Consider the following 26,306-nt stretch of genomic DNA (forward strand, 5'->3'; position numbering starts at 1 on the left):
TTTCCAAAAGTACCCTTCCCCCAACTTGACTTCTGCCTAGTACCCTTCCCCCAACTTGACTTCTGCCTGCTACCATAGCAACAGCTCATGGAACACTGCTGTGTGGAGTCAGGTCAGAAGTTCGCCAAACAATGTTTCAATTCCAAAGAGCAAGAGTGCTTGACTTTTCAAACCTAACAGCAAATCCATAGTACTGTTCTTTGGTAACACATTTTTCTGTACCAATACAAAACATGCTTCTATTAATTTACACATACAGCCTAGTTTGTATTCTAGAATGGTATGAAACAGCCAATCAGTTCTTTTTTTTAAAAAAAAAATATGTATGCCTCCATTTCCAAACTGTCTTTCTTTTCATATTGCCATTCTACTGAAAGACACCTCCTGAGTGCATCCAGTTCTCCTTTGAAGATGTTCACAGTGTGGATTGTTGGGCACAGTTATGTCTTCTGGAGTGAAAAGTATGCAGAGAAAACAGATATGGTGAGAGACCTTGCTTTGCCAAATGTAGACATTAAATGGATTGGTCAGAGAGGGTTAAAGTGGCACCAATTGATGCCATTGGTGAAATCCTTCATGCACATCCAACACCCTGACCTCATAATAGTGTACTGTGGTGGCAATGACCTAGGCACTTTGACTGGGGTAGGTCTGGAAATGCTTATGAAGGAGACCTTTGCACAACTGTTTTCACTTTTTCCTAAAACTGCCTTTGTGTTTTCTAACATATGCCAAAGGCAAAAATGGAACTGGTCCAATCATTTCTGTCCGCAGATTGACAAAGCAAGAAAGCACGTCAACAAATCTGTTTCTGCTTTCCTCCGTGACTATGGTATGGGTTCCATTTACCACAACAACTTGCGTTATGACATGCAAGACATTTATAGAGGAGATGGTGTACACTTCAATGATGAAGGGAACAGAGTCTTCCTCTTGAACCTTAGACTCTGCATCGGTACTTACTTGTAGGTACCACTAAAAAATCACTTAATAAACACAACGGCTCTTTTTAGAGCCCCCTAATATCTAAACACTTAAATCTGATTTTCATTTCTTTTTTTATTTTTTTTTTCTACCGTACGCTTACCGTACGCGTACCCCGTGATTTTTTTTAAAATCAATAAATGTTTTCTTTGTACTTTTCTGTCCTTCTTTGACCCCCTTACAAATGTTAGGGGGTCTGTAACTCTCCTCCTTGCCCCCTTTTCTTGTTATCACTCTTTTTTTTCTGAGTGAAACACACGAAATGGCGGCCGCCGCTTCCTGGTTTCGACCGATTCGAATGTTTACTAAGATCTAAGAGCCAATCAGAATCGCGCTCGCGCACGCCACCGTACGCGTACGGTAAGCGTACCGTAAGCGCACCGTAAGCTGGCTCAGATATATATATTGATTTAAAGGCTATTTTCTCAGAATCTACTGAACAGATTTACACCAAACCTACAAAAGGCACTTCCTTGACCTGAGGACTACCTCTCTGCCAAATTTCTAGTAATTCTGTTCAGCCGTTCGGGCTGTAGCTGTGTCTAAAGGTCCTATGGAAAAATGCATGGGAAAAATGCGTTTTGGGACCCCCCTTTTATCTCAGCCCCCGCTTGACGAATCCCCCCGAGACTTTCAGGGAAGGAGCGGAGCGTAGCGCCCCACCTGTTGCAGATTTCCTATGGAAACGTGGTCCTAACTATAACTACCTACTGGCGACCGCCAGTAGGTAATATATATATATATATATATATATATATATATAGATATACAAAAATATATATATACATATATTACTAAACTTCAAAAAGACGTTAGCTGATCTCAAAATATGCACAAAATATTGAAGAAAGGAATGAGGAAAAAACTCATATTTGCAGCGTTTCTATAGTACTATGTTTACATCATCTGTGGGAGCATAATTCTTCTAGAAAGTGTTTGAATGTTTGTTTTACAAAACTGATATGTGCCAGGAAATTCTATATTATATATTTGGGTACTATGAGTAAGACACACACTGCCCAGCAAACAAAAAGTAACATTATTGGGACCTCTAGCATTAACCATTTATGGTCTTTACTTGCATTGGTTCCCTTTGCACTGAATAAAGCAAATTTTGTATCTTGGACCTGAAAACTCCCTAACACAAGATGTCTTCTTCGTTTTATGCATATATAAGAAAAAGATGGGCAGCGCACTCCTGTTGACTAGCTGATCAAAAAGGTATATACTAAATGATCTAGGTGCTGCAGCGTAATGCTCGCTGTCAATCGAGCATGTAAGAAACTAGATAAGAGGGGACAACCAACTAGTGGTTGAAGCTGCGCACTGTGCTAAAGGTAACTAAGTTACAAATAATCAATCTCACTGACAAAACATCAAAGAATACAGAAAAGTAACGTTCATATAAACATATATTTTCAACATATATGTGGAGACATCATATTATATCGTCATATGGAAATCAACAAGTGTACATAATAGTGGTCATATACCACAAACAATTCAATAATGTAATATACAACTTAATGCTTCAAGATGATCACAAGATGGTGTGTTGATGTGCCCAATGCATTTCGGGACTTAACTGTCCCTTCATCAGGGGAAATCTGTGAAAAAAGTACATATATTTCATAATCAATGACAAAAGCTGGGTATTTATATACAAGAGGGGTCCATGGTGGAAAAGTGTGTGATTAATATGTTAAGTAACACATACCGATAAACCAGACGTATGATAGATAGACCTTACGTTAGCTACAATAACTAAAAGAAAGTGTAAAGTAGACACCCAATAGCGTGGTTACATGGCAGACGAAAGTGACTCAAGAGCAAGAAATAGGAATAAGGTACAGTGCAAGAAATGAAAGAAGTGATCCAGAATAAGTGTGTAGTATGATGTGATAAAATATGAAGATGGCTAAAATAAAGCCTCACCTCGAATGTTATATAGTCGAATCCATTAAAGAAAATTGGAATGAATGTGTGCAACAAACTGCAACTGGATGAACTGAAAAGTGAAGGAAAGAAAGAGATGAATGCAAGTGCACGTGAAGAAAGTAATGTTTGAAGAGAAGAGAGCGTGGTCCTACTTACCGACTGTGTGGTGTTTAACAAATGATGAAAAAATGATGAAAAAATGACTGAAAGAGATGCAAGAAAACATCGTGTTAAAAAAGAGGAAGTGTGAAGTGCGTTATTAGGCTAATAGAAAAGAACCAAAGGACGAATGCTCTACTCACTTAAAATAGAAGAAAGAAGTTTGGCGTGCCAAGGTCTTGTTAAAGTGGAGAGTGTCACACGAAGGAAACACGGTAATCTGTGGCGAATCCAAACTTCAATTGGATGCGTAAGAACAATTGTGCTCGTTCCGGCACTGAAGCAAGCGCTATAATGAACAAAAAAGTAACGAATGTCAACTAAACCTGACAAATTAACATAGCGGGTAGTGAACAAATTGCTGTAAAACTGCTTCGCGAGTACGAGATACTTACACGGGAGTCCCGACGACGATACGCGGACCGGTAAACACACTGGCGTCCTGTTAGAACAACGGGATGTTCAGGTGTGACTTGCGCGCCAATAAATGAGGTTAGGATAACGTAAAGGAAGGGAAACTGATAGCAAGTGAAAGGGGACTGGCAGGTAACGCCATGTTTAAGAGAGTGTATTATAAAAACGGCAAAAATGAGGACTGGGGATGTAAAACAATTAAAATGGAACCATAAAGAAGTGTGTAAAAGGAAAGGGATAAAATGAATATGAACTGATAAAGAGAACCGAGGAAAAAACTGAAGCACTTAAAAACCATGAAACAGGTAAAATATCCGAATGCTTGCCTAATCAAAGAAAGTGGATGACGCGGTGTTGAAACGAAGTATCAACAAGGATACAAAGACGCCATTACTAAGGAACTACTGTTGGCCTACTTAAATAGCGAAACAAAACAGAAAGTTAACATATAGGTAAATAACCGGTAAAACATGTAATAAAGATGAGTCAAATGAATGTATGCTGAGAGATGAACCCGTGCGCGGGAACATAAAAATTATGTAAAGTGTGACATGAAAAAGAAAAACTAGTGGGAATGTGGATGTATGGATGGTGTGAGATAGGTTTTAATTCTAAAGAGAGTATGGCATCTATGGATAGTGAAAATGTAAATGGGTATTGAAAGTGTTTATGTAAACGTGCTTACCAATAAGAGAAAAGAATAGTCAGAGAAAGTGTGCTAGATGACAACAAAAGAAAGAGTGCATAATCATATAGTAAAGGTGTTAAAAAAGGAAAACAATGATGAGTCACTAAGTACAAGGAACAAAATATAGACACAAAGATACTATATTTACAAGAAGCATGAAAAGTCTAAGCGATCATTGAGCCCACACGGGGCCAGGGTCTGCAATTTCTGAATCCAAAAAAGCTCTCTACGCAGAAGTAAATTGGTGGTGTCTACGCCTGGTCTGACATCAATGGTTTCAATAATTTGGAAACGGAGTTGGGAAATTGTGTGTTTAGCTTCTAACCAATGCATGGCAAGACTGGAAGTGCTGCTTTTATTCCTAATCCTGGATTTGTGCTCTGTGATACGTGTTTTAATTTTACGCTCAGTTTTGCCTACATAGGCCTTGCCGCAAGGGCATTTGATACAGTAAATGACATGGATGGTGTTACAGTCACTGTTGTGTTTCAAGCATATATTGGAACCTGATGTGGGATGAGTTAGAATGTTTCCTGTTATGACGTTGTTGCAGTGGATACATGCATGACATTTACGAGTTCCATGGTAAACTTCAGGTTTGTCAATGGTCTTAGAGGATTTCAGAAGGTTCCGTAAATTTTTGCCTCTGGTGTATGCAAACATGGGTTTCTCCATGAAAAGGTTTTGAAAATCTTGTTCTTGTTGTAGCAGTTCCCACCGTGATAGAATGATGTTCTTGATTTTGGTTGAGGATGTAGAAAAACTGCTCACGAACACAAGTCTTTTAGAAGATGTACGCGGTTTCTGTTTCAATAGATCTGCTCTTGGTGTAGCCATGGCTCGTGTTAAACAATTGTGTAACACCTCCTGTGGGTATCCTCTTGATGCAAATTTTTTGGAAGTAATTTGTAATTGAAGATTGCTGTTGTCAGGATATGAGCAGATTCTGCGTATTCGAGTAAATTGAGACAACGGTAAATTATTGATGAGATGCCGGGGATGAAAACTTGAAAAGGTTAGAAGACTATTGCGATCAGTGGGTTTATGAAAGACTGTGGTATGAAATTGATTCGTAGATGTTTTAGTGACTTGTACATCCAGGTAATGAATAGAGTCCTTGTGAATGGTGTAAGTCAATTGAATATGAGTGTGGGTCCTGTTGAGGGTCTCTATCATAGAGATAAAAGACTGTGCTGAGTCACTCCAAATCAAAAATATATCGTCTATATAGCGAAAATATAGACGTATTTTGGACCACCATTCAGTGTTTGAGATGATGTTGTCTTGTTCATATTGTGCCATGTAGATGTTCGCGTAAGCAGGTGCTCCCGAAAAGCCCATCGAAGTGCCATTCAATTGTGCATAAAATTGCTGTTGGTACTGGAAGTAGCTGTTATGTAAGCAAAACTTCAAAAGTTGCAAAATAAAGACCTTCTCAATGTCGATGTCTTCCATTTTGAGTAAAGCCCATTCTACCGCCTCAAGTCCTGCTGCGTGTGGGATGGAAGTGTAGAGAGCTGTGACATCAATAGTACACAAGAAAATGGAGTCTTGAGGATCAATGGTCATTTGTTGGAGAATTTGGAGAAAGTGAGTAGTGTCTTTAAGATAGGGTTTCCAAGATTGTACGAACTTCTGTAGGTAATGGTCCAAGAATTTTCCAATGGGGTCAAAAAGGGATTTGCAGCCTGATACTATTGGACGAAATGGGGGATCATGGGGATCCTTATGTATTTTAGGGATCATGTACAGGTGAGGGCGTTGTGGATTGGATGATGATAAAAAAAGCCGTGTGTTGTTGTCGATCCATGCTTGTTCAAGTGCCGCGTTGAGAATAGAACTGAGTAACTCAGAAAGTTGTGCTGTAGGATCATTTGATAGTGGCAAATAGGTATTGGTGTCAGAGATATGTGCCAAAACTTTAGAGTGGTAATATTCTGAGTCCATCAACACTATGGCTCCTCCTTTGTCAGCCGGTTGAATTGTGATCAAAGGATTATTAGACAATTTGAAAAGTACTTGACGTTCATGTTTCGACGTATTGCTGTGGTGTTTAGGTCTGTAGTTAAGTTTTTCCAAGTCTTTGTTGACCAATGTCTCAAAGCTGTCCAGGGTTTTATGAGATGATGGTGGCAAAAAGGTGCTCTTTGGTTTAAATTGATGATGGGTGGGAGTATCATCTTGTGTGGTGTCTGGTGCCATTTCATTGAAGAAATGCTTTAGACGAATGGTGCGCATAAATCTGAAAAATTCTCCTTGGGTTTGTAGGTGGTTGGCATGAGACGTGGGTACAAACGATAATCCGCGTCCCAATAGGGACTTCTCTTGATTATTTAAAGTGTATGATGATATATTAATCACTAGTTCACCGTTTTCCCGCTTCGTAAAGCTTTGCCGCTGCCTTCCTTTCCCTCTCCTGGTTTTTCTTGTGTTGTTGATTTGGACCTGTCTCTTGGTGGGGGTGGGCGCCCCTGGTCCGTGGCCTGTGATAAAAAAGAAGACGTAGATGCTGTTGAAGTAGAAGGCATAGTTGCAGTTGATGCATTATCCCCTGCTGAAAAAAAAACAGATTGTTGGACTAGATTTACTGAGGAGGCCGGTATGCGGCTTGTGGTAGTATCTTTTTCTGACGCCAGACTTTCGTCTGAAGTAGTGGGTGTTTTTTTGTTGTTGAATCTTTTACGAGTATATATCTCCGCCCACATATAAACCTCATTCAGTTTATAGTCGATAGTGTCGCGTCTATACTTTCGTAACTTGCCTTCTTGTAGCTCCCTCTCATAGCCATCCAATTTCTGGTTGAGGATTTCCAAATGTAGCTTCCAAGAATCTGCTTCCATGCGGAATTCTAACTCAGTTTTTAAGGAGAAAATTTCTTCTTCTAAATCTTTGATGGTTTTCGACAATTCTTCTATAATTAGGAGTATAAGATCTAATGAGCACTTATTAAGGATTGCGTACCATTTGTCCATGAAGGCTGTATTCAGATGAAAGCGAAATAGCATTGGTTTGATGGCCAGACGTAGTCCACGCGGAATTCTCTTTGCTTTATGATATTGGACAAGGGTGGAGGCATGAAGTCTCTGATTAAGCTGTCTCCTAGTAATGAATTCAAGTTGCCGGAGTTGTTGGGTAATAGATCCACCATGGGTGTCCGTGATTTTAACTTCTTGTATGAGTGAATATATTTGGGAGGCCTCATCTGAGGTATAAGCTTTCGTATTGGCTCTATTATCCGTGATATTTGTAATGGCATCAAATGACATGGTTAACAAGTGGGTGCTGCTGCTGAGACAGAAAGATGCATATATAAGAAAAAGATGGGCAGCACACTCCTGTTGACTAGCTGATCAAAAAGGTATATACTAAATGATATAGGTGCTGCAGCGTAATGCTCGCTGTCAATCGAGCATGTAAGAAACTAGATAAGAGGGGACAACCAACTAGTGGTTGACGCTGCGCACTGTGCTAAAGGTAACTAAGTTACAAATAATCAATCTCATTGACAAAACATCAAAGAATACAGAAAAGTAACGTTCATATAAACATATATTTTCAACATATATGTGGAGACAACATCATATTAAATCGTCATATGGAAATCAACAAGTGTACATAATAGTGGTCATCTACCACAAACAATTCAATAATGTAATATACAACTTAATGCTTCAAGATGATCACAAGATGGTGTGTTGATGAGCCCAATGCATTTCGGGACTTAACTGTCCCTTCATCAGGGGCAATCTGTGAAAAAATTACATATATTTCATAATCAATGACAAAAGCTGGGTATTTATATACAAGAGGAGACAGCTTAATCAGAGACTTCATGCCTCCACCCTTGTCCAATATCATAAAGCAAAGAGAATTCCGCGTGGACTACGTCTGGCCATCAAACCAATGCTATTTCGCTTTCATCTGAATACAGCCTTCATGGACAAATGGTACGCAATCCTTAATAAGTGCTCATTAGATCTTATACTCCTAATTATAGAAGAATTGTCGAAAACCATCAAAGATTTAGAAGAAGAAATTTTCTCCTTAAAAACTGAGTTAGAATTCCGCATGGAAGCAGATTCTTGGAAGCTACATTTGGAAATCCTCAACCAGAAATTGGATGGCTATGAGAGGGAGCTACAAGAAGGCAAGTTACGAAAGTATAGACGCGACACTATCGACTATAAACTGAATGAGGTTTATACGTGGGCGGAGATATATACTCGTAAAAGATTCAACAACAAAAAAACACCCACTACTTCAGACGAAAGTCTGGCGTCAGAAAAAGATACTACCACAAGCCGCATACCGGCCTCCTCAGTAAATCTAGTCCAACAATCTGGTTCTTTTTCAGCAGGGGATAATGCATCAACTGCAACTATGCCTTCTACTTCAACAGCATCTACGTCTTCTTTTTTATCACAGGCCACGGACCAGGGGCGCCCACCCCCACCAAGAGACACGTCCAAATCAACAACACAAGAAAAACCAGGAGAGGGAAAGGAAGGCAGCGGCAAAGCTTTACGAAGCGGGAAAACGGTGAACTAGTGATTAATATATCATCATACACTTTAAATAATCAAGAGAAGTCCCTATTGGGACGCAGATTATCGTTTGTACCCACGTCTCATGCCAACCACCTACAAACCCAAGGAGAAATTTTCAGATTTATGCGCACCATTCGTCTAAAGCATTTCTTCAATGAAATGGCACCAGACACCACACAAGATGATACTCCCACCCATCATCAATTTAAACCAAAGAGCACCTTTTTGCCACCATCATCTCATAAAACCCTGGACAGCTTTGAGACATTGGTCAACAAAGACTTGGAAAAACTTAACTACAGACCTAAACACCACAGCAATACGTCGAAACATGAACGTCAAGTACTTTTCAAATTGTCTAATAATCCTTTGATCACAATTCAACCGGCTGACAAAGGAGGAGCCATAGTGTTGATGGACTCAGAATATTACCACTCTAAAGTTTTGGCACATATCTCTGACACCAATACCTATTTGCCACTATCAAATGATCCTACAGCACAACTTTCTGAGTTACTCAGTTCTATTCTCAACGCGGCACTTGAACAAGCATGGATCGACAACAACACACGGCTTTTTTTATCATCATCCAATCCACAACGCCCTCACCTGTACATGATCCCTAAAATACATAAGGATCCCCATGATCCCCCATTTCGTCCAATAGTATCAGGCTGCAAATCCCTTTTTGACCCCATTGGAAAATTCTTGGACCATTACCTACAGAAGTTCGTACAATCTTGGAAAACCTATCTTAAAGACACTACTCACTTTCTCCAAATTCTCCAACAAATGACCATTGATCCTCAAGACTCCATTTTCTTGTGTACTATTGATGTCACAGCTCTCTACACTTCCATCCCACACGCAGCAGGACTTGAGGCGGTAGAATGGGCTTTACTCAAAATGGAAGACATCGACATTGAGAAGGTCTTTATTTTGCAACTTTTGAAGTTTTGCTTACATAACAGCTACTTCCAGTACCAACAGCAATTTTATGCACAATTGAATGGCACTTCGATGGGCTTTTCGGGAGCACCTGCTTACGCGAACATCTACATGGCACAATATGAACAAGACAACATCATCTCAAACACTGAATGGTGGTCCAAAATACGTCTAAATTTTCGCTATATAGACGATATATTTTTGATTTGGAGTGACTCAGCACAGTCTTTTATCTCTATGATAGAGACCCTCAACAGGACCCACACTCATATTCAATTGACTTACACCATTCACAAGGACTCTATTCATTACCTGGATGTACAAGTCACTAAAACATCTACGAATCAATTTCATACCACAGTCTTTCATAAACCCACTGATCGCAATAGTCTTCTAACCTTTTCAAGTTTTCATCCCCGGCATCTCATCAATAATTTACCGTTGTCTCAATTTACTCGAATACGCAGAATCTGCTCAGATCCTGACAACAGCAATCTTCAATTACAAATTACTTCCAAAAAATTTGCATCAAGAGGATACCCACAGGAGGTGTTACACAATTGTTTAACACGAGCCATGGCTACACCAAGAGCAGATCTATTGAAACAGAAACCGCGTACATCTTCTAAAAGACTTGTGTTCGTGAGCAGTTTTTCTACATCCTCAACCAAAATCAAGAACATCATTCTATCACGGTGGGAACTGCTACAACAAGAACAAGATTTTCAAAACCTTTTCATGGAGAAACCCATGTTTGCATACACCAGAGGCAAAAATTTACGGAACCTTCTGAAATCATCTAAGACCATTGACAAACCTGAAGTTTACCATGGAACTCGTAAATGTCATGCATGTATCCACTGCAACAACGTCATAACAGGAAACATTCTAACTCATCCCACATCAGGTTCCAATATATGCTTGAAACACAACAGTGACTGTAACACCATCCATGTCATTTACTGTATCAAATGCCCTTGCGGCAAGGCCTATGTAGGCAAAACTGAGCGTAAAATTAAAACACGTATCACAGAGCACAAATCCAGGATTAGGAATAAAAGCAGCACTTCCAGTCTTGCCATGCATTGGTTAGAAGCTAAACACACAATTTCCCAACTCCGTTTCCAAATTATTGAAACCATTGATGTCAGACCAGGCGTAGACACCACCAATTTACTTCTGCGTAGAGAGCTTTTTTGGATTCAGAAATTGCAGACCCTGGCCCCGTGTGGGCTCAATGATCGCTTAGACTTTTCATGCTTCTTGTAAATATAGTATCTTTGTGTCTATATTTTGTTCCTTGTACTTAGTGACTCATCATTGTTTTCCTTTTTTAACACCTTTACTATATGATTATGCACTCTTTCTTTTGTTGTCATCTAGCACACTTTCTCTGACTATTCTTTTCTCTTATTGGTAAGCACGTTTACATAAACACTTTCAATACCCATTTACATTTTCACTATCCATAGATGCCATACTCTCTTTAGAATTAAAACCTATCTCACACCATCCATACATCCACATTCCCACTAGTTTTTCTTTTTCATGTCACACTTTACATAATTTTTATGTTCCCGCGCACGGGTTCATCTCTCAGCATACATTCATTTGACTCATCTTTATTACATGTTTTACCGGTTATTTACCTATATGTTAACTTTCTGTTTTGTTTCGCTATTTAAGTAGGCCAACAGTAGTTCCTTAGTAATGGCGTCTTTGTATCCTTGTTGATACTTCGTTTCAACACCGCGTCATCCACTTTCTTTGATTAGGCAAGCATTCGGATATTTTACCTGTTTCATGGTTTTTAAGTGCTTCAGTTTTTTCCTCGGTTCTCTTTATCAGTTCATATTCATTTTATCCCTTTCCTTTTACACACTTCTTTATGGTTCCATTTTAATTGTTTTACATCCCCAGTCCTCATTTTTGCCGTTTTTATAATACACTCTCTTAAACATGGCGTTACCTGCCAGTCCCCTTTCACTTGCTATCAGTTTCCCTTCCTTTACATTATCCTAACCTCATTTATTGGCGCGCAAGTCACACCTGAACATCCCGTTGTTCTAACAGGACGCCAGTGTGTTTACCGGTCCGCGTATCGTCGTCGGGACTCCCGTGTAAGTATCTCGTACTCGCGAAGCAGTTTTACAGCAATTTGTTCACTACCCGCTATGTTAATTTGTCAGGTTTAGTTGACATTCGTTACTTTTTTGTTCATTATAGCGCTTGCTTCAGTGCCGGAACGAGCACAATTGTTCTTACGCATCCAATTGAAGTTTGGATTCGCCACAGATTACCGTGTTTCCTTCGTGTGACACTCTCCACTTTAACAAGACCTTGGCACGCCAAACTTCTTTCTTCTATTTTAAGTGAGTAGAGCATTCGTCCTTTGGTTCTTTTCTATTAGCCTAATAACGCACTTCACACTTCCTCTTTTTTAACACGATGTTTTCTTGCATCTCTTTCAGTCATTTTTTCATCATTTTTTCATCATTTGTTAAACACCACACAGTCGGTAAGTAGGACCACGCTCTCTTCTCTTCAAACATTACTTTCTTCACGTGCACTTGCATTCATCTCTTTCTTTCCTTCACTTTTCAGTTCATCCAGTTGCAGTTTGTTGCACACATTCATTCCAATTTTCTTTAATGGATTCGACTATATAACATTCGAGGTGAGGCTTTATTTTAGCCATCTTCATATTTTATCACATCATACTACACACTTATTCTGGATCACTTCTTTCATTTCTTGCACTGTACCTTATTCCTATTTCTTGCTCTTGAGTCACTTTCGTCTGCCATGTAACCACGCTATTGGGTGTCTACTTTACACTTTCTTTTAGTTATTGTAGCTAACGTAAGGTCTATCTATCATACGTCTGGTTTATCGGTATGTGTTACTTAACATATTAATCACACACTTTTCCACCATGGACCCCTCTTGTATATAAATACCCAGCTTTTGTCATTGATTATGAAATATATGTACTTTTTTCACAGATTGCCCCTGATGAAGGGACAGTTAAGTCCCGAAATGCATTGGGCTCATCAACACACCATGTTGTGATCATCTTTAAGCATTAAGTTGTATATTACATTATTGAATTGTTTGTGGTATATGACCACTATTATGTACACTTGTTGATTTCCATATGACGATATAATATGATGTTGTCTCCACATATATGTTGAAAATATATGTTTATATGAACGTTACTTTTCTGTATTCTTTGATGTTTTGTCAATGAGATTGATTATTTGTAACTTAGTTACCTTTAGCACAGTGCGCAGCGTCAACCACTAGTTGGTTGTCCCCTCTTATCTTTTTCGTTTTATGGCCATTTTTTTCTGTCTCCTACGAGCTGTTTTCACGACATCTGAAGATTGTGAAGACATCTGGTTGGAACCCTTCTTGGTACGGCACCGAATGCTTGTATGCATGTCTGTTTTCTTACTATGAGTCTGGCCCCACTGGATCTGAGCCAGAAAGTGAAAAATAAAACGATAGTATTGTTTTATTTTTCATTTGCCGGCTCTGAGCCAGCTTGTGAAGGGAGGGGCGGGGCTGGTGCATGGGAAAGGGGAGGATGAGTGCTATGTGCACTTTTAAGTGCGTATGCGTGTTTGGCCATCCGTCTTAGGCTGGCCAAACACACATGCCGACATAGGTTTCTCTAGCCCGGCTGCATAGAACAGCTGGGCTGGTGAAATGCCACAGACTACCTGTCCTGAGTGGAACGTCTATTTAGCCTGCTTAGGCCAATCCCCGTGAAGAGGAACTTAAGGAAATTAAGAGATTAGAAGAAGAAATTGGAGACGATACAACTATAACAGATGCGAAATCATTGTTAGAAACTATTGAAAAAACATTGGCTGATTTCAAAACCCACACAGTTAATTTGAAGACATCTAAAGTAGTGAAAGATATCAAGAACTACAAACTAGAGTGGGTTTACCCGTATCTAAAAGAGGATTTCTTCAAGAATAATAATCCAAGTAACCTTAATTTGCAATATAGAGGCAGATCCCGTACTAAATTTGTTACCTTCTCTACTTCCTCATCAGACTCAGAATCAGGAGAAGGTACCTCCTCCCAAACCTACCCCACATACCAGCCCTACTATCAATATCCTCAGTCCTACCCACACCCACCCCCTTTTTTAGACAGAGGCAGGCCCAGGGGACGCGGGTTTCGAAGAGGATGGCGTACACCGATGCCACAGAATCAGGAGCAGGGATTCTTCAGGACACGTCAGAGAGTGTACAGACGGTGAATCCCAATGTGAGTCACAACAATACGAGTTTGGAGTTAATGCCTATATATAATTTGTCCCAACACCCTTTGTCTGATGTAGAAACTGCAGTTCTTCGTAAAGGGTTGTCGTTTGTACCTACAGTCATGCAAGACCCTGTAGATACTAAAACTGAAGTGTTACATTTCCTCAGGAAAATCAGATTGAAGATCTTTTTTGCAGAATATAATGAGAGCAATGAAAGAAACTTTAGTGGCCTTAAAAAGAAGTCTACGTTTTGCCCACAGCGCTTAGCAATGCCTGAAGAAATTTTGGTTTTTGAAGAACAAACCTTGCGCGAAATAGATCTGTTGAACGCTAAACGAATTTCATTTAGATCTAACTTTAATAAACAAGAACAACTAGCTTTAGAAGAACTAGCTAGTAATCCCCTTACGGTTATTAAGCCAGCGGATAAGGGCGGAGGAATAGTCCTTTGGGATGCAAAAAACTATGACGAGGAAATTAATAAGCAGTTAAGCAACAGAGAGCACTACCGACCGATAAATGACAACCCCTCAGCTAGATTAAAAGCTCAAATCTTACACTTAACTACAGATGCCATGGAAGCAGGGTATTTATGTCAAAAAGAATACGAGTTTCTAAATGTCACCGAACAGAAAATACCAAATATATATGTATTACCGAAAATACATAAAGATGCTTCCAAACCACCAGGTAGACCCATTATTGCCGCATGTGGTTCAATTTTGGAACCGCTGGCAAAATACATTGATGTGTTTCTTAAGCCATTTGTTCCACTAACGAAAGCTTACGTGAGAGATACCATGGACCTCATCTCCAAAGTGGAGCTCTCGGAGTTCGATGGAGACCAACAGTTGTTGGTCTCCTTGGACATCGAGAGTCTCTACACGAATATACCACAAGATGAGGCACTACTGGTGATGAGACATGTATTGGACACTAGACCGAGACCACACTTGGTTCCCTCAGAATTCCTTCTTGAATTGGCTACTATTTGTTTGAAAAACAATTTTTTTGCTTTTAAATCCGATTTGTTTTTGCAAGTTAAAGGTGTGGGGATGGGATGTTGTTTTGCCCCCGAAATTGCAAATCTAGTGATGGATTTCTTTGAAAATAGGTACATCTTCAGTGAAGAGACTCCATTCAGAGAGCATATCCTTGAGTGGATACGCTTCATTGACGATGTATTTATGGTATGGAAGGGCACACAAGAAGAACTGGAGCTATTCCATATATGGCTCAATAATCGTACCCCGGACCTCAAATTTACCAAAAATGTGAGTAACACACGCATTAATTTTCTAGATGTATGGATCATCGCTAGAAATGGCAAGTTGGAAGTGGATTTATTCACTAAGCCGACTGATAGAAACACCCTATTAGACTACTCATCAGGACACCCGCGTAACCTCAGGGACAACCTGCCTTATGGGCAGTTCCTGAGGGTACGACGGAACTGTACAGATAAAAACGACTATTTCAGGAATGCAAAAAATTTACAAGAAAAATTGGTAAATCGAGGTTACCCCAAGCGATTGGTAAAGGGAGCACTTAAACGTGCCTGGTACACACCCCGGGAAAATCTCCTTATACCTAAAACTAAAAAGGAAACAGAACAATTGGTATGTGTATTGACCTTCAGCCCGAAAGCTAACAAGGTCAAACAGATTATCTTGAGGAACTTGAGGTTATTGGACCATCTAAATATACCTAAGCCATTGTTTGCCTTCAGGCGTGGTAGGAACTTGAAAAACCAGCTTGTTAAAGCGTCTAGGCAAGCACCTATACCCACAGATACTAGAGGTCTATTGGGGTTACCTAAAATTGTAGGACACTTCAAGTGTAACAATTGTGCTGTATGTGTACACACCAAGGACTCTAAAACAGTCACGATTCATGGTAAAATCCATAGACAGCTGACGTTTTCAAATTGCAATACGAAAAATGTCGTATATTGCGTAACATGTCCGTGTGGTTGTTCATACATAGGACAGACCACACAAGCCGTCAAAATGCGGATTATCCAGCATAAATCCCGCATCCGGTGTAGGACCTTGGGGGCTCCCATGGTCCAACACTTTTTGGAAAAAGAACATGGTGAAAACGAGCTGGAGTGGACTGTCTTGGCAATAGTGAAGGCTCCTACTAAAATACTACTACAGAAAAAACTTAATAATCTAGAAGCACGTCTTATTGAAAGATATCAGACCTCTAGTAGTAGGGGGCTCAATGACCGTGATGAGGTTTGGTCGTTGATTGGAAATTCATTCTGCCTAGATTTGACTTGATTTGCCCCCAGGTAATTTCCGACAGGATGTGCCATGTAGTTTCTAAGGGGGCCTCTGCTTTCGTATGGTTCTGTATGCAATTATATTCTTTGCTAATGTTACATACAGATTGTTGAATGTCCATGATGTACCAGCCGGGTGAGCCACCTGTAGGGCTCTCCTCTCATTTGTGGTTATGTACATACTTTATGTAAATATATTTGTTTAGTGTAATTGTATATATTATATAGATTTTTTGTACTTTAGTGTTGGTGGGGTTCTCATGGTGTGTTGACCGTGCCGCGCTCACAATACCCACTTTGAACTTTCTTTCCTTTGTTTCCCCTTTTACTCGAGGGACTGAGTGAGTAGCCATATAGGTTGAATCTGAAGATTTAGTTCCTTTTTCAATGGTTATGTTAAATTTTTTGGATGTATTTTTATACACTTATGCCCCCTGTTTAATATAGCCAGAGGTGCTTATTACCCGTGCACTAGCTTGGGAACTCGAAGACTCGATATTGAGATGAGCCTGAGGTGCCGTCTAGTCCTCTGTCGATATCTTTGTTTTCGCTGGCAGAGGGAGGGCCCATTGTAGAGCGTCAACATTTAGTTCCGGGTAGGACGCGGCATGTTCCGTTACTTCGGAACCCGCGTTGGTTTGGATTGGCGTGCTAATGAGGATTGGAGCTAAGAGACTGCCCGAGTTTGACCGAGTAAGTGTTTCCCTCTTCTTCGGTCAGACTGTTTAAAACAGGCGTTGAATTACGGAGTATATGTAATAGTTGTCTCCATTATTGCCTTAAAATCTGTATGGAGAACCGGTGTTCTGATCTCTGCCGAAGGAATAGTATTGAAGCGCGAGTAGCGTTTATTAGGTGAGTGCATACCGATGGGTGCGACGATAGCATTCTTTGTGTATATTAAGTTTCCACCTCAGCAGCCCCGGTGACACGTTGTTGCTTTGTCTTCTTATCATTTACAGAACGTTTCCCTCGATTTCTAGTGAGCTTCTTTTGAATTTAAAGTTGGAAGATACATGTGAGTGTATCAAGGTGTTGTATGTGTAGGGATATAAGGTTTTTAGTTTGGCACATGTATATAGCACATTAGGACGGTGGCTCAATGAGAGATTTTATCGGAAGTTTTGTCTCCATCTAATTAATGCTTGTTCACACTAGGGTGAGGGATAATATTAGTTACCCCGAGGCACCTTGCGTTGTATGACTAATATTTATTTTTCCTCTTTTTCTTTATAAATCACTTTGGCACGTAGGGTGTAATTGGTTTTTCTGTGGGCAATTGGACTTGTGCGTTCGGCGTGGTCATCACCCCTAGTCTTAGATCCGTGTTTAATTTTTAATGATGGGTCCCCCCTCCCCTTTATTGTTTTAGTTGCCATTTAACCCCTGTCCTGAAGAGGCCTGAAGTTTACTTTGGCTGAAACGTGGTCACGTCGACAGATATTGGATGGAGGAGTCACTTGAGTTTCAGTAATTTACAGACTGTCGCTGGGATACCTGGAACAAAGTTTGGGTTATATTTGCCCTCATTGCTTGGGTTCCCCACTGTTTAGTTTGACTACCTCCGAGTGGTCCGCCTGATACGTTTAAAGGGGACACCGATAAAAAATGTTTGTGTTTGGGTTAATTGTTGTTTGTTATGTATTGAACTGATGGTATGTGATATATGTGTCTGTATCTTTCTTTGTATAAACGCCTGTTTCCTTGTGATATACTGTAAATGATGCAAGATGTATTCTATTTCGATTATTTGATATTTCTGAAGGGGTAATTAAATGTGCTCTTTCTATGAATAATTGTATGTATTTTTTCCGTGATACTCCTTTTTCTATTTATATATATTGTCCCTCATACGAGACCAGCGCAGAGATTGGATGGGAGTTGTGATGCTTTTCCAGGGACTCCTGGGACAGAAACTGCAGCAGAGGAGCGCTAGGCGGACGGAAGCACCAGGTAAGTGTTAATTTTTATTATTACCCTCCCGCCGTGCACTCCTCCCATGACTTCCTGCTGGCCACTATCCCCACCCCCTCCGGTGCATCCTCCACCCACTCGCCTGTATTTTTTAGTGTCAGCCGCCAATGCATATAGGCACCTCCAGGGTTGGGGGTCATGTAATTATAAGCAGGGTCATTATAAAAGATGTTTAATATTCCCTGGGGATAGAGAAAGTGCACTTTTCAATTCCTCCATTGTAGTAAAGTCCCTCCCAAAATTGACTTTGGTTCTGTGTACACTGTGGTGAGGATTCACATTAGTTTTACATATTCAGGACCCCCAAAGTCTACGGTAGGTGTACCAGGGCTGGTGGGCATGTAACTATAAGCAGGGCCTTCATAAAATATGTTTTGCATGCCCTGGTGATGGAGAAATTGCACATTTCATTTTCCCCATTGAAGATACCTAGCCACATTGCAATTGTTTATGTACGCATACATATTGCTGAAATTGAATGAAATACCATTCAAAGACTTAGAAGAATGATATTTATAAATCCAGTAATATGTCATTGCTGAACTTATCCTCAATTGTACAGAAAATAAGTTTTAAGATTTTCTTGTCTGTAAGTCAAAATTCAGCCTTCCTGCAGTCTTCCCTGATTGGCCAGAGTTAACAGGATTAGCCAGGATGCTTAGATGAAGTGATAAATGACTCTGCAGGGGTGAGGCTATCTGCCGGAGAGGGCTCTGCTACATAGGAATGCCAGAGCATGGGAGAGGGGTCATAAAGCAAGAGGCTTCAAAGAAGGAACAGGACAGGCAGCAAATTCCAGGCCTACCTATATCCATTCCTTCTGGCCAAACCAGATAGCAGACTTAAGGAAGGAATCTGCAGATGTTAGGGGGATGAGAGCTATGGAAATAAGCCACACTGGACGTGCTTTAACTAGTTCTTGCTCCTATACTGAGATTTCAGCCATCATGAATTTTGCAGGAACGGTGCTTTCTGGGACAAGATTATGCCACACTTTGGAGGAAGTTATCATGCTCTGGGGTGTTGCCTTGTACCTCATTGGACAGGAGTGCTGTCCTGCTTGACCCCAGAGTACACTGAATAAATATGTGGGAGGTGCAGAGCCTCTCAGATCTGCTGCTTGAAAGAGAAGCAGACGGATTGCCATGCTAGAAACATGATTTGAACCACCAGGCCATGCATTCTGACTGACTGCTCCTTCTGCACTATCTGGAACTACAGCCTTGTGGCTGTACCTTGCTTCAAAAGGATCAAAGAGTGGACTCCCTGCAAGCTACAGGTTAAAAGAGCTCACCTGCACCATCACCACTCAATGTCCCCTGCTTATAGTGTGTCCAGTGGACATTTAAGTGTTTTGTCCAGGTGCTTTGTGGGAATTGTGGCTGCAACCCTTCAAGGACCACCTTGGAGGCTCCAGACCCCTGGATTGTGTTTTGGAACTTTTGGACCCTTTAGACCCTCAAGAGGAACTTCAGGAAGAAGTTCCAGAAGTTTGGAGCAACTTTGTGAAAAAGCTCCAGAAATTGGCCGACTCAACTGCGAAACCCAAGCCGGCCAGTTTCAACTGATACCTGGCCTAGAGTCCAGGGGGCATATCATCAACAACCGGCGATAATTTTTGCGAAGCGCACTTAGCGCTAGGATAATTATCGCCAGCTATCGCTTGTTTTTATCGTGGAGATAGCGCGCTATCAGCGACGCTTATCTCCGGAGCGATAAAAATAACTGAGTTAGCTGCCAAATGTGCAATTATCGCTGGGATTCCAGCGATAATCGCACAACGTTTGGCGCTACGTTGTTGATAGGGCGGCATACTTAACCATGATATCTACCTTCCATTGGATATCATGGCTAAGTCAAACTAAAAGCAGGCGTAAGGAAAGTAGCGATAACCGTGGTTAGCTCTACTTTTTTTATTGCTATGCTTGTTAGCGTGCCCATTGATAATTGGAGAAGTGTCGGTTAGCGACATTTCTCCAGTTATTTTGGGAAGGAACGCCCACTTTGCATCTCATTAGAGATGCAAAGGGAGGCATAGGGAAAAAGGGTGCTAACAAGCGATTATGCATGTTAGCACCCTCTTGTTAATAGGGCGAAAACTTTATCTCCGCTTTTCTGGCTTTTAAAGCCGATAAGGCCCTTGATGATATGCCCCCAGGTTTGTCCCACTGAACAGCTCCGGAAGTCCAACTTCCAGAGATTGACTGGCAGCTTCCTGAAAGTCAAGCCGACAAATCCTCACCGAATCCGGACTGGTTCAAAGTGCAGACAGGGACCTCAGACAAAAAAGCTCCAGAAAAGTATCGAAGTCTGAAGGAAACATTTTGACTGGGGCCTCCTGCTTGGTGTAGCCGTACAGGGCTTGATCGCGGTTGGCCTCAATCCTGGACTTTGGCCTGGTCAAGAGGGACCAGATGTCCCAGAGTGGCTCTATAGGCTTTTAAGCACTATATAGTGGTAATTCTTTAAAATATCATATCTCCAGTTCCCTACGTTGGATTTTTGTCGTTTTGGTGTCATTTTCTAGATAAAACATTTCCTATTTTTATAAATTGGTTCTGGGATTTTTACTGTGTGTTGTGTCTTAATTATTTACTGAACTGTTGTTTTTAAATGCTTTACATACCTGTCTCCTAAGCTAAGCCTGCTTGGTCGCAGCCAAGCTAACCAAGGGTTGAGCATGGGAATAATTTATTGAGACCTATACTAAGCCCTAGACCCTGCTAGTGTCCTTATTGCTAGTGGTAGTTGCATATTTACCACTACTAATAATCCACTTTCCAACAATCAGGATGAGAAGGAATGATAATGAGAGAGTGCACAGGTAGGTTTCAGAGCAGTCAACAGGTTAAAGTTAGCAGAGCACTGTGTTGCAGGGATTCTGCTCATGCACAGAACTATGCGCAGCAGGGGCGTAGCTAGAGCCCGTGGTGCCCGGGGCCATCCCACAGACTGCTGCCCATGGCATCCGCAGCCCCATGACCGTGCGAGGCCAAGTCTCGACTCGAATTTCGAATCTCACCCCACTGTCAAACTTCAGGCACAAATATTTCTCACATGTATCACCGGAATGCCGGCTCCACACCAGTCCACCAACCAGTGCAAGCAAGTGTCAACCATCTGAACTCGCAGCCGCAGAGGGCCGCGCATAGCACTCCGGGGCCACTCGCCCAACCATACCGGTGTGATTCTTCCTAATACCTCCAAACATATCAGTCAGCCTACCTGACTGTGATCGGCACGCGCGTCCCACAGGCTCTCCCGAGGCCTGCCCAGCAAGCATGCCATCACGCACATGCTCACCGCGGTGGCCGGAGTCCGCGAGTCAGCTGACTCCAATTAATCCACAGTATAGGCCCGAGGTAATCGAGATCCGTGCCAGGGACTCCCACATCCCGCCACAGTCTGGGCCCATCTCTCACCGCCCCGACCCATGTGCCGAACGGCCTATGTCTCACCCCACCATCCACACAGAACAATTCCACAGGTGGGCACAGCCACGCTCAAATCCTGCTCACCACAGCATTCAACACACCCAATGCAATGTGTCCCCTTCCCACACATCGGTCTGAGTCTCAACTGCTCCCCTATCCCAGCAAGTGTGTCACTGCGTGGCAGCCACGCCGGCATAGCAGCTAAAGTTTCAGATTGCTGTGTGACATTTTTTAAATTGCAGTGCAATTATGAGTGACATTTCAACCACTATGAGTGACAATTTTTCGTGAGCAAAACCTAGCAATGAAGTCCATGGAAATGAATAAACAATACAAATTATACCCTTTTGAGCTGTGAGAAACTCGAAAAAGATCTTTAAACTGCTGCAGTGCACTTCCTATTGATCACAGCACATCTGCTTTCCATAACTAGGTGCATTTTGTACTGTGGATATTGTATGTGCATTCATTCTGATAGGAAAAGACAAAACTATTAATCTCAGCATGCAAAGTGTTTAGGATTAACAAGTCAGGTTTCACAGTGTTACAATTCACATGAAACACATAACAGGAAGCAGCTATGGATGGGCCACATTATCGTACTTGGTGTTAAGTGACACTCAGAGACACCCTCTGACAAAAATGTAATTTAAAGCCTTCTCCCCACCACAATAATAAGAAGCTCCAACCAGGCCTGGACTGGCCCAAAAGCAGCAGCAAATGCTGCTAAGTGTGCACATTCACCATCCCGCCATTAAGAAGAACCTGAGCCTGACCAGGGTTGGACTGGCCTGTTTGGATTATTGCCTTCACTATTGCTCACTGTTACTGCAGTAGATCCCAGGTAGGTCCTACTGTACCAGTCACTATAGGGTTACCACTAATCTGTTGTTTTTACTGGCATGATCCGTATTGTATTGTCCTGGCTCGGGGTCATACAAAAAGCCGAGATTTTTTCCCTCATCAGTGCATACTTTTAAGTGTTTTGAAGCTGCGAAGTTAAACATAACTGTCTCATAATTAAAGTAAAGAAAGACAAAGCCCATTGTAACATGTATAAACTTTATGAAGACAATGTTTTTTTTATAATTTTGTCATGCTTGAGCTTTAAATCAACATAAACAAATGACCAGTATGGCAGTATTTAGCAACCTTACCAGAGAGTGGGAAACGCTGAATGTACCAGAATGGCTCCAGTGCTGCTCTCCATGTTTTCTCAATTTAGTGCTGCTGGCGTCAATAGCAAGGCAGGGGCACCGGAAGGGGCTCTCTCTCGGGGCACAAGGCAGTCGCAAGGCAACCAGCCGCAAGGCAGACATTAGTCAAGTTTTTCCCAAGTTAGTGGCCTCAGTGGTGCTACAGGGAGAGGCTCTCTTGACCGTGGGGCAGAGGCGTCAGAGTGCGCAGCACAGACTGCTGATAGCCTGCAACATTGGTGTCTGGTGCAGAGCTCAGTCCAGCCAGCCCAATGTAGTCTGTGTGAAATCAAGCCAGGCCTGGTTCGTCACTAGCATCCATAAGGTATATAACTAGAATGAACTAAAAATGTTACTGACACCCCACAGCACCATGCTGGTATCTGCCGAGTGCAGTACAGCACTAGTGTCTGGAGAGCACATCACTAACGCATGTAGTGCACAATACTTCACTAGCATCAATGCAATATGGTGATGGCACCTGTACTGTTCAGTACATCACTATCATGTTCAGGGCTTGCTTTTTGTGTATATATTATGTATGTCGTTACTAGTCTCTGGAACATGTGGTTGACATTTGCCAATCACATAATTAGCATGTTTAAAACATGCGTCTGTGAAACATATAATAAAAATCGCAAAGAGTGGCATATAAATAAGAGACGTGGAGCGAGTCACTAGTACCAGCCCAATGTTATCAGATCAGACACTGTGCGTGCCCCTCGCAGCGGCGCTGACACAAGTTATAATAAACTGTGTACAGCAAAGTCAGTAACGGCTCTGCACGCATTGGCCAAAGTAACACACACCTAATGAACTGTTCAGACTGTCTGCTTGCCGCACAAGGCTTCGAATAGTGGCTGGACAGCTGCAGCACACTGCATGATGCACTCACCAGTCTTCTCCCAGACTGAGTCACTAACCCGTACTCACCTGGCCGCACCACTTTCTGCCCGCGATCATCATCACCACGATGTTGATGCCACTGATGCGCGGCGGCCGTGAGTGTCTCTGTGACAGAAATGAATCAGTCACTGACACTGGTCTTGATCTGGTCGCCCTTCTGGCAGCTCCGGGGGTTTCATAAATGTATTCTATTGTGCAGTCAGCAGCGCACCGAGGACTGTCACTTGAGTTGACTCAGACTCAGATTTAAGTTCCCCACCGAATCTGACCTACCTCACTTCCTCTTCCTTCAGGTCTTGACGAGGCACTACGGCGGTCACATCCGGATTTAATCCCGGGCCCCCTAGTCAGTCTCAGTGTGGTAGTGCGTCTGAAAGCCATGCGGCGCCGCAAGCAATATGGTCCCGGGCATATTTGCTACATTGTAGCACACTCAGCCTGCTCCAGCGCAGAGGGCAGATATTTAAATCTTAATTTACTGAGCCCAGCTGCTGGCAGCACGTCTGCGGGGAGCAGCAGAGCTGGCATACATCATGGAACTGTTGTGAATAACACGCACTTGATTCAGAAAACTCGCACCAAGCTTGTGCCTACAGCGACATGCTGGGAAGGAAGCCAGAAGCTATGCTTTGAATGCCGCTCCTGCCGCCATTTACAGTATGCACAGTGTAAAATAAAATCCACCTTCCTGCACATAATACCGCTCCCGCTGCACTTTCCCGCGCAGGCCTTTTGCGCAGCCTCCACTGCGGTGTAGTTTGCTGCTGCATTAAAGCGTTGCTGCCTCCTGCACGCCCGAGAGACCGCCGCATCGCTGACGTTCCTGTCTTTTCAATATTGTCAGGCGCTCGGGGAGGCAGGAAGGCATGGATGGAAACTAATGTATTAATCCGCATTCCTTCATTATTATTTCAAATTAATTTCCTGTTTAGCTGCAGTAAAGCCAGAGGCATAGCTACACTGACTGACAGTAGTGTCAGTGAGTGTCCCCAAGTAAACTACAAAGGCCGCCGCCCCCAAAATAGTGCCGCCTGGGGCGGACCGCCCCCACCGCCCCCCCCCTAGCTACGCCATTGATGCGCAGGAAACCAGGACCTCAGTGAATTGTGGTGTACCAAAAAACTCACCTCAGTTCCCAGAACCCCTACCTGACCAGCATCAGTGTCCCATTCGTTATCCGTATTCTCTCTGAGGTCCCAATGTATAGACAACCCAGAACAAGCGACTTAGAGTACTCTCAGGAATGGTGGGAATCAGATATACCTGTTCGTTATTATTCTCATATCAGTCCACAACAAGAGTAATCAGAGACACGGTAAAGTTTAAAAGGTTTATTTTATAAACTACGTGTCCTAAGATGCAGTACTTTGGCTAACATAAGCAGACAAATGATTATAATTAAAACCATCAGCATTGTTACAATACCATAGAAAATGAAAGGAGAAATCATAGTATAAATGACAGTGGACTGCAGCCACCTTCCTTTCGCTAGTAAACTAATATTATTAGGCTAATAGAAGGTCTCTAGGCTTGAATGGGGAACCCCATACTGTAAAGATCAGCTTAGGTGAATCACATCACAGGATCAGCTCTGCTCGGCGCCTGGAAATGTTCTTCTCCAGAATGTGTTTCTAACGCATGCAAACTGTAATATTAAAGGCTCTCGACATTCAGGTATTTGCAGCTGTGTGCATATTATGGCTAGAGAGTGGGCCAATCAACCTGAACTCAAAAACATACATTGTCTGGCGGTGTTTTGCACACAATGTTCAGACCAAGGTCGCAGTGCACGTCTAGGGATGTGAACAACAGACAGTTCTCATGTGAAGAAAAGGCAAGTAAACAGTTTTCAAATAAGAACATGTCTCTGCAGTGTCGTGTGCAAAAGCAGCAAAAGTGGCAAGATGGCTTTCTAAAATATAACTCGCTTATGCTAACATAGCAATGTATGCATCTAAATCGCTACCTTCACTACACCCCCCCTTGATCGGACCAAGAACAAATAGGGATACAAAAAGGAACGCGGCGTTCAAATTCGACAGAGCAGAACCAAGTGCATGTATTGGAAATCTAAATAAAGAGCAGTGAAAGTTCGAAAAAAACATAAAAAAACCAAAATGAAGGAGAAAAAAGAAAATGGTAAGTCAATACATCAAGCAAAGGCTCAACGAGCTAGATGTAGGAACACACAAACAACAAAAAAATGTGTGGTTTGGGTCTAGGGAAGCTTGGACGATAATGCAGTCAATCCATAAACGTGTAAGCACAGTACGTAGCAACAGCTTCCAAGTCATTGGAACGAGTTGCAAAAGTGTCCGCCATCCAGTCTAACAAGGTAAATGAACATACATGGTCTTCGACCACTGGAGCCTCTAGCACGTTCAAAGGACAACTGGCATGTTCTACTAAATAACTTCATGCTAAGAAGTCATACGCTGCCGTTCCGATGTCCCAATTCCCAAGGACTCCATGTGCCGCTCCACAGGCCATAATCCTAATACCTGAACAGTTCAACTCATGAGCCACTAATGGACTCATTAGTCGAT

The sequence above is a fragment of the Triturus cristatus genome, chromosome 4_2, assembly GCF_964204655.1.
Source record: "Triturus cristatus chromosome 4_2, aTriCri1.1, whole genome shotgun sequence".
Taxonomy (NCBI): domain Eukaryota; kingdom Metazoa; phylum Chordata; class Amphibia; order Caudata; family Salamandridae; genus Triturus; species Triturus cristatus.